This window comes from Petaurus breviceps, unplaced genomic scaffold (assembly GCF_028583685.1).
Source record: "Petaurus breviceps papuanus isolate PSGF00001 unplaced genomic scaffold, PetGlider_PUasm1.0 90417, whole genome shotgun sequence".
Lineage (NCBI taxonomy): Eukaryota > Metazoa > Chordata > Mammalia > Diprotodontia > Petauridae > Petaurus > Petaurus breviceps.
In genome coordinates, this window is record NW_027187245.1 from 1,808,209 (window position 1) to 1,816,162 (window position 7,954).

At 42.8% G+C, this 7,954-nt stretch overlaps 1 pseudogene; it reads left to right on the plus strand.

The window, feature by feature from the left end:
• The first annotated feature begins 1,849 nt into the window (after positions 1-1,849).
• Positions 1,850-2,523, plus strand: LOC138177471 (large ribosomal subunit protein eL19-like; annotated as a pseudogene).
• Positions 2,524-7,954: the final 5,431 nt, after the last annotated feature.

The window sequence follows — 7,954 nt, forward strand, 5'->3', positions numbered from 1 at the left end:
TATCTCATACAGAAGAGGCAAGGGAAAATGGTTACAATGGAGGGGAACAATAGGAAGGCAAAAGGGAATGGGTCAACCTTATTCTCAATGAATTTGGGTTAGGGAGGGAATAAAATACACAATAAATAGGATATCTCACCCTACGGGAGAGTAGGAGGGGGATGGGATGAGAGGGGTGATGATGGAAGGGAGGGTAGGCTGTGGGGCAGGGAAGGTGGAAGCACCCACTTTTGAAAAGGGACAGGATCAAAGTAGAGAATATAGAACAAGTGGAAGGTGGGACAGGAGGGAAGAAAATATAGTCAGTTTTTTACAATATATCTACTATGTTATTGTTTTACATTAGCCACACATGTACAACCTATACTGAACTGCTTCTCTTCCCAGTAAGGGTGTGTGACAAGGAAGGAAGGGAATGAATCTGGAATTCAAAGTTTTAAAATCAAATATTCAAATATATATATGTATATGTGTGTATATATATATATATTATTAATACCATATTACCTGTAATCAGGAAATAAGATATACACTCACTGAGGCATAGAGACCCACTGGAAAAGTTGAAAGGGGTATGGGAGAAAAGATGGAAGACAGCAGATTGGAGAAGGGGATATCCTGTGGGACTGCTATATTGGGGCGGTGGGTAGGAGAAAAATGGGGAGAAAATTTGTAACTCAAAATCTGGCAGAAACGAATGATGTAAATCAGAAGTTAATAAAGCATTAAAATAAAGAAAAAGAAATAAATAAAGAGAAATGAGGATGAAAGGCCTGGTAGTGCAGGGTCTTGATTGATAGTTTCAGTTGGTAGTTTTGATTTTAGCTTTAAGGTTTTGGGGAACTCCAGAAGCTTATGGATTGGGGAAATGGCATGATGAAAGCAGGATTTCAGGATGGTGAATGCAGCCACAGGATGAATTGGTGAAGAACTCAGTTAGGAGGGAACTAACAAGCCCATGGGTAGGGTAGGGGCAGTGAGGATGGCTAAAGGAGACATTTAGAGGATAAAGCAATAGGATTTGGTAAGTGATCTGTTTTGGAGAACAGGGGAGTTAGATAACTTTAAGGTTTTGAACTTGGAGTATAATTGATGTAATTATTATTTGGATGCTGTAATAATAGCTGATATAACATGGCTCTTGAAAAGGCTGATGGGATGGAATAAAGGCCTCAGGTAGGGAGGAGATGGCAAAGGAGGCTATAGAAGACCTCCACAATCCTACTGGGGGTATCTTCAGTTTGCGTTAGGGTTTTTGTAGAAATGTTCTAAAGGTGTTGAGCAAGGTAGCTAAGTGTGGACAGTTGATCAAGACAGGAAGTGGGTAACAAATTAAGGCTTGGTATCTTGGCAGGGTGAGTTGCAAGGGGTACTCAACATAATGAGCAAGCACGGCATGTGGGCAGTCTGCATCAGCAGGTAGTGAAAAGACCAGTAAGAACAATAATGTGCTGTCTCCTTATTCCAGGAGACAGCAAAGGTCATGGGAACTTTGTAGTGATTTGCATAGTCTGGGCTGTTTCTCTGAATGAGGATTGTCTCGAAAGAATGGAAGAAGGATGATTTGAATCTAACTTCTGGAAGGACAGAAGTAGATGAGTGAGAAGCAGGGTATAAAAAGACCAATGCTCCTTTGACAGTCTAGAATATACAAATATAATAAGGATAAACATAAACTCCAATGCTTGGGTTCAAAAGCTCAACATCCCCAATATAGGACTGAGCAGGTATGGCAAAAATTTTTTTTTGTGAAAAGGATCATGGGAGTTCAGTGACCTGCAAGCTGATCTGGCAGCCCAAAAGGCTAATGCAATATTAGGGTGCATTAAGAGGAGGGGCACAGCCTTTCCTTTTCTGTGCTGCGGCTGCAGCCATGAGTATGCTCAGGCTTCAGAAGAAGCTTGCCTCTAGTGTCCTTCGATGTGGAGAGAAGAAGGTATGGCTTGACCCCAATGAGACCAATGAAATTGCCAATACCAATTCCCACCAGTATATCCGGAAGCTGATTAAAGATGGGCTTATCATCCAGAAGCCCGTTACTGTGCACCAGATGCCGAAAAAATACTCTGGCTTGAAGGAAGGGCAGGCACATGGGTACTGGTAAGAGAAAGGGTACTGCCAAAGTTTGTATGCCTGAGAAGGAGACCTAGATGAAGCAAATGAGGATTCTTCACTGTCTGCTTCTAAGATATCGTGAATCCAAAAAGATTGACCACCACATGTACCACAGCCTGTACTTGAAGGTGAAGGGAAATGTGTTCAAGGATAAGCGAATCCTGATGGAGCACATTCATAAACTAAAGGCAGGCAAGGCCTGGAAGAAGCTCTTGGATGACCAGGCTGAAGCTCGAAGTTCTAAGACTAAAGAAGCATGAAAGCATCGGGAAGAGAGTCTGCAGGCTAAGAAAGAGGAGATCATCAAGACTTTGTCCAAAGAGAAGGAGACTAAAAAATGATCTTCCCCTATCTCCTCTGTACATAGCACCCTTCTATTTGGCATATGCAATAAAAATGGACAACTGTCAAAAAAAAGAGGAGGGGCACAGACTACCCATTGCATACAAAGAGCCCCAAACTGACTACCATACCCTAAGTGTAGTCTGACTGGGCCAGGGACAGTAAGACTTTGTTTCTCTAATTTTGTGCCCTTTGACCCTCTTAATGCTGCTCCCTCTCCTATTCTCTGTCTGCCCTCTGGGGCAAACAGAAGTTGAATCCTCCTTCAGCATCACAAGCCCTACATCTGGACCATTGTGGTCACTTATGAATGTAGTACACCTATGTTTCAACAATGAGATTGATGAGCTGTGTTGTGTCTATAGGAAGGTGATCAGTTCAGTATGGGGCCAGGGGACCATGTCATCCCATTATCATTATATATTGTTTAACCTCGAAAAGTAAATATTTAGGGGAGTATATGATCGTTCTCATCAAGCATTTAAAAGATTGTGATGCTGAAGAAGGATTTGACTTCTGCTTGGCCCCAGAGGTCAAAACTAGATCTCAGTTACAGAATGGTGATTGTAAAGGTGCCCTGCAGCTGTCTAGTTCAGCTCGTACACCTAAGGATACATATACCATTATAACTTATCTGACAGGTGTTCATCCAGATTCTGCTTGAAAGAACCCACCAACTCTCTGCAAAGTCTACTGGACTTTTTTACAATTCTGATTGTTTTCGCGACATTAAGCCCAAATTGGCTGCTTTAGGAATTGCACCCATTATTTCTGGCTCTGCCCTCTGGGGCCAAACAGAACAGCTGCAAGCCCTTCTCCACATGGTGCTCTTTCAAATAACTTGAACATAGCTATCATTTCCCATCTTAGTCTTCTTGCCTCTGGGGTAAACATGCCCAGTCATTTCCACCAACTCCCATCTTGCTAAAAGTACTTTGCTGTATTGGCGAGGGTCCTGTAGGCACGCTCCAGGTTACCTGTGTCCTAAACTGTGGAAACCAGAGCTAAGCATGCTACTCTGGATGAGGTCTGACAGGGACAGACCATGATGGGACTCTCACTTTTCGGTTCCTGGAAGCCACACCTTCCTTAATGCAGCTAAAGATCTCATTGGTTTTATTGGCATGTGCATCACGCCCATGACACAAATTGAGTTTATATTCCACTCAGACCTCCAAATTCTTTTCAGAACTGATGTCTATCCGTGCCTCTTCCATATTATGTTTGTGGAGTTGGCTTTTTATCTCAAAAGTGCAAGATTTTGCATGTCTCCTTATTGAAGTTCATCTTACTGGCCTCAGCCCAATATTCTTGCTTCAGTATCTCTTTTGGATCCTACCTCTATCATCTTTTTATTAGCTATCCCTCCCAGATTTGTATCAACTCCAAATTTGAGGAGCATACCCACTATTCATTTAGCCAGGTCGTTGATCAGAACACTAGACAGCATGGTGTTCTCCACTGGAGATATCCTTCCACATTGACTTTGAATTGAAAGGAAAAAACTCTGAATCCAGTGACCCAATCTCTTTGACATCCATTTCTTTTTACTTTTTATCATCTAACCTGCTTCTCTCTATCTTCTCCAGAAGAATCGAGGTCAAATTACATGCATACCATTCTCTTCATCTACTAGTTTAGTAAACTTGTACAAAAAGGAAATAAGATTAGAGTGGAAAGACCTGTTCTTGATCAAGCCATGATGGCTCTTTGCTGCTGTTGCTTCCTTTTCTAGGTGTTTGCCAGTCATCTCTTGAATATCTTCTTAAAATTTCCCTTGTATCAAAACCCACCTTACTGGACTATAGTTTGTAAACTGTCTGCCTGCCCCCCTTATTTTTTCTCCAAATATTGGGACATTTGCCCTCCTCCCATCTTTTGGTACCCCTCCTATTTTCCATAATTTTTCAGATATCTCTGACAGTGGCTCAAAAATCCCATCTACCAATTCTTTCAGTAGCCAAAGATATGCTCCCCCGGGGCCAGGTGACTTTAATTCATCATGACCAACTTAAGTGTTCTCTCACCTTTTCCTTACTTAGCTTGGGCATCTCCCTGTCATTCATTTTTTGTCTAGCCCTTTTTTTTGCTTTTTGGAGAGGGGAGGGCAGGGCAATTGTGGTTAAGTGACTTGCCCAAGGTGACATGGCTAGTTTTTGTGTTAAGTGTCTGAGGCCGGATTTGAACGTAGGTCCTCCTGACTCCAGGGCCGGTGCTCTATTCACTGCACCACCTAGCCACCTACCCTGTCTTGCTTTTTCTAATGTAAAGAGTATTCTCATTGGCAGAGAAAACAGAAAGAAAATTAGAATGAATCAGTTCTGCTTTCATTCTTTTGTCAATTGTTCTCCTCCACCCCACGTGGAGATCCTCTTGCTGCTTTTAGCTTCTGTTTTCTCCCAATGTAGCTGTTTTGAAAAAGCCCTCTTTGCTGCCCCTTGCTTCCTTCACCAACCTCATTTCATTTTGAACTTTGGCATTTCTGAAACTTTTTATAGATTCACGTCACATCCTTTTATCCATCTTATTTGTTTTTTTCATTTGGCCTTGCTTCTGTCTCCTGTCTTTAAAAAAATGTTCAGTGAGTCCCCTGTGTATTGATGTTAGTCACCAGGCCATTCCATTTTCCTTCCTTGTTGGAACAGTCTCCATTTGTGTCTCAAGCATCATCTATACCTCCTGAGATTTTACCTTTCCTATTTCTTTTGAATGAAATATTCCCGTCCCTAGCCCTATGTTGACTCTTACCAAGTCCCAATGTTACCAAGTCCCAGTAGAGTTTGTTCCCTTGCATTAGAAACTCTAGTTCAGGGGTAGGAAACTTCCAGCCTTGAGGCCACATGTGGCCCTCTAGGTCCTCAAGTGCAGCCCTTTGACTAAAGCCAAACTTCACAGAACAAATTTTGGGTTTGTTTGTGAAGTTTGGATTCACTCAAAGGGCCTTACTTGAGGACTTAGAGGGCCACATGTGGCCTCGAGGCCACAGGTTTCCCAACCCTGTTCTAGTTCTTGCTTATTTTCTATACTTGGGGCACTTGCTTATATACACTTGAGTAATGGATGGCAGTTACCAATGTCCATTTTGGTTCATTGCAAAGGAAAACTTTCTAAAAATAAGAGCCATCCCAAAGTGGAATGGGCTGCCTCGGGAGGGAGTTAATTACCCTTCACTTGACATCTTTCCACAGAGGCTGAGCGACATCTTATTGGCTAAGAGGGAATTTTTGGTCAGGTGAATGATAGACTAGCTGCCCTTGAGGTTTCTGTGAAATTTAGAAGTGGAAAGGAGAGACACTGAAGACAGTATGGAGTGATTTATCAGAAAGGAGCCAGGTAAGTTTTATTTATAAAACCTAAAAGAAAATGGCATACCTATCTTGACAAAAAAAAAAAAAACCAAGTTTGGGCAGCATGTGTGATGGCAGAAAGAAAACTCCCTGCAATTCTCCATATGTTGTGTGAGTTTTAAAACATTTCCTTCCATTCCTCTAGCTTTTATTTACATAGAAACCTCCCCCCTCCTCCAACTGGGTGTAAGATTGTGCCCAGTGAGCATCTGGTCCCTTCGATTTTTCTCTCCCTCTGTGAAGGAGTCGGGAGCCTGCCCTGTGTCTAACAACACAAATTGAGCTTGGGTAAAAGGGATAGATCATTGGGAGGATGGGAAGAATGGTGGGAGAAAGGGCTGCCTCAGGCAACTGAGGCTGCTGGGCAATTGTTGGGCATCCATCCTCCTCATGCTCTCCATGGGGCCCTAGCCTTGCCAAGTGACTCCTCCAACATATAGTAATATATCACTGAAAATGGATCTGCTATCGAGGACTCAAGTAGACTTCTAGCTTGTATGTTTCATTTTAAATAGAAGCAAGTTCCTCTGGGAACAGTGTTGGCTACACTAATGAGCGTGGTATAAAGGAGTTAATCATCATCTTACTGCTAATTGTTCCTTTTTTCAGATTTCAATTCTACTTGTTTCCCAGGGAAGATTTTTTCCATGTAATGAACACTCTTGGAAACAGACCAAATCCCAAGTCCTAGAGAGCCATTGAGCTCTCTAAAAGGTGGTGGTGGTGGTGGTGTGAAACTAAGGGAGTGCTTCCTACAGCCCATACATGCATACGGTGCCATTCCCCAACAAGAGCTGAGATTATGATTACAAGCTCCTGTGCCAGGGATTATGGGGACTGTGCATCTTAATGGGGCATCATCCCTTACCACAGCAAGCTTCTGTCCAGTAGCAAGGTTAATTCACAAGTACAAAGACACACAGGGACCATGGTATAAGAGAGGTATGGATGAGGGGTTAGTGTCTGAGGATTTGGGGAAAATCACTAGAGGCTCAGGATGGAAGGGCATGGAAGGCTTTGTTGAAGAGTTGGCCTTGGTGCTCAAGAGCTTGAAGGCTCTGTAGCTCCTAAAGGATGGGACAGAAATCATTTCTTATGAAGCTTACTGTTTGAGGAGTCCTAGAAGCAAGAGCATGTCAAGTGAACAGCTGCTGGCCCAGTCTGACAGGAGTAGAGGGTGTATATAAATCCCACTGGGAGGTTCTTCTTTGGTCATATTGGGGAGGACTTTAAATGCCAGATCAAAGAGCTGAAATTTAACCTACTAAGCAAAGGCGTATAATTGAGCATTGTGGGTCTGAGGAAGCATGTGATCCCAGTTGGACATTAGGCAGACCAAAGATCTCAAGCTGGGAGTGACCAAAGCAACCAGTTAGTAGAATTTCTTCATTTCCAGATTAGCAATCTAACACTTAGAAAGAAATGACTTGCCCAGGGTCGTACCTCAAGTTGCAGATCAAGGATCTAAACCCAGGTACTGTCACTTCAAATATAGCATTCCACAGTACCACACTGTCTCAATTTCTGGTGACAGTGTAGATGGCAAATGGGAAGCAGGAGAAAATAGAGTTAGGAAGGCCAGGTATGAGGCTGAGCTTACCTGTTCAGCACTCCCCTCTTGTTCTTTTTCCAGCCCTTACTTAACCTGTACCACCAAATCGTCCTGTCCACCCAGCTCAGCCTTCAACCTTGAACACTCTTGATTCCCTGCTTGTTCTCCCAGGTTCCTCAAAGGGTTCCTTCCTTTGTAAATCCTGTTATTCCCAGGGGGAAAGGAATATTTCTGAAATACCTGTCCCTGGAACTAAGTTGTTTGGAAAATACATACTTTCTTCCCAGTTAGAAATAATTCTTTATATACTATGAAATTAAGAAGACATTATTTGCTGCAGTTTAAATTAAAAGGGGTGGCAACTCAGTGCAGTGGATCTGAAATCAGACGACAAATTTTCAGATGGCAACTATGTCACCACTTGTGTGACCTTGAGATAATTCATCCCCCCCTCTTGGCCTCAGTTTCCTGCTCTGTAAAATGAATGGTGTCATGCTAGATGGCCTCTAAGGTCCCATCCAGCTCTAAGCCTATGATCCTGTGCAATCTGTTTGGGAGGCAGAAAGCATATGAAAAAGCTGTGCGTGGGGAATAAAAA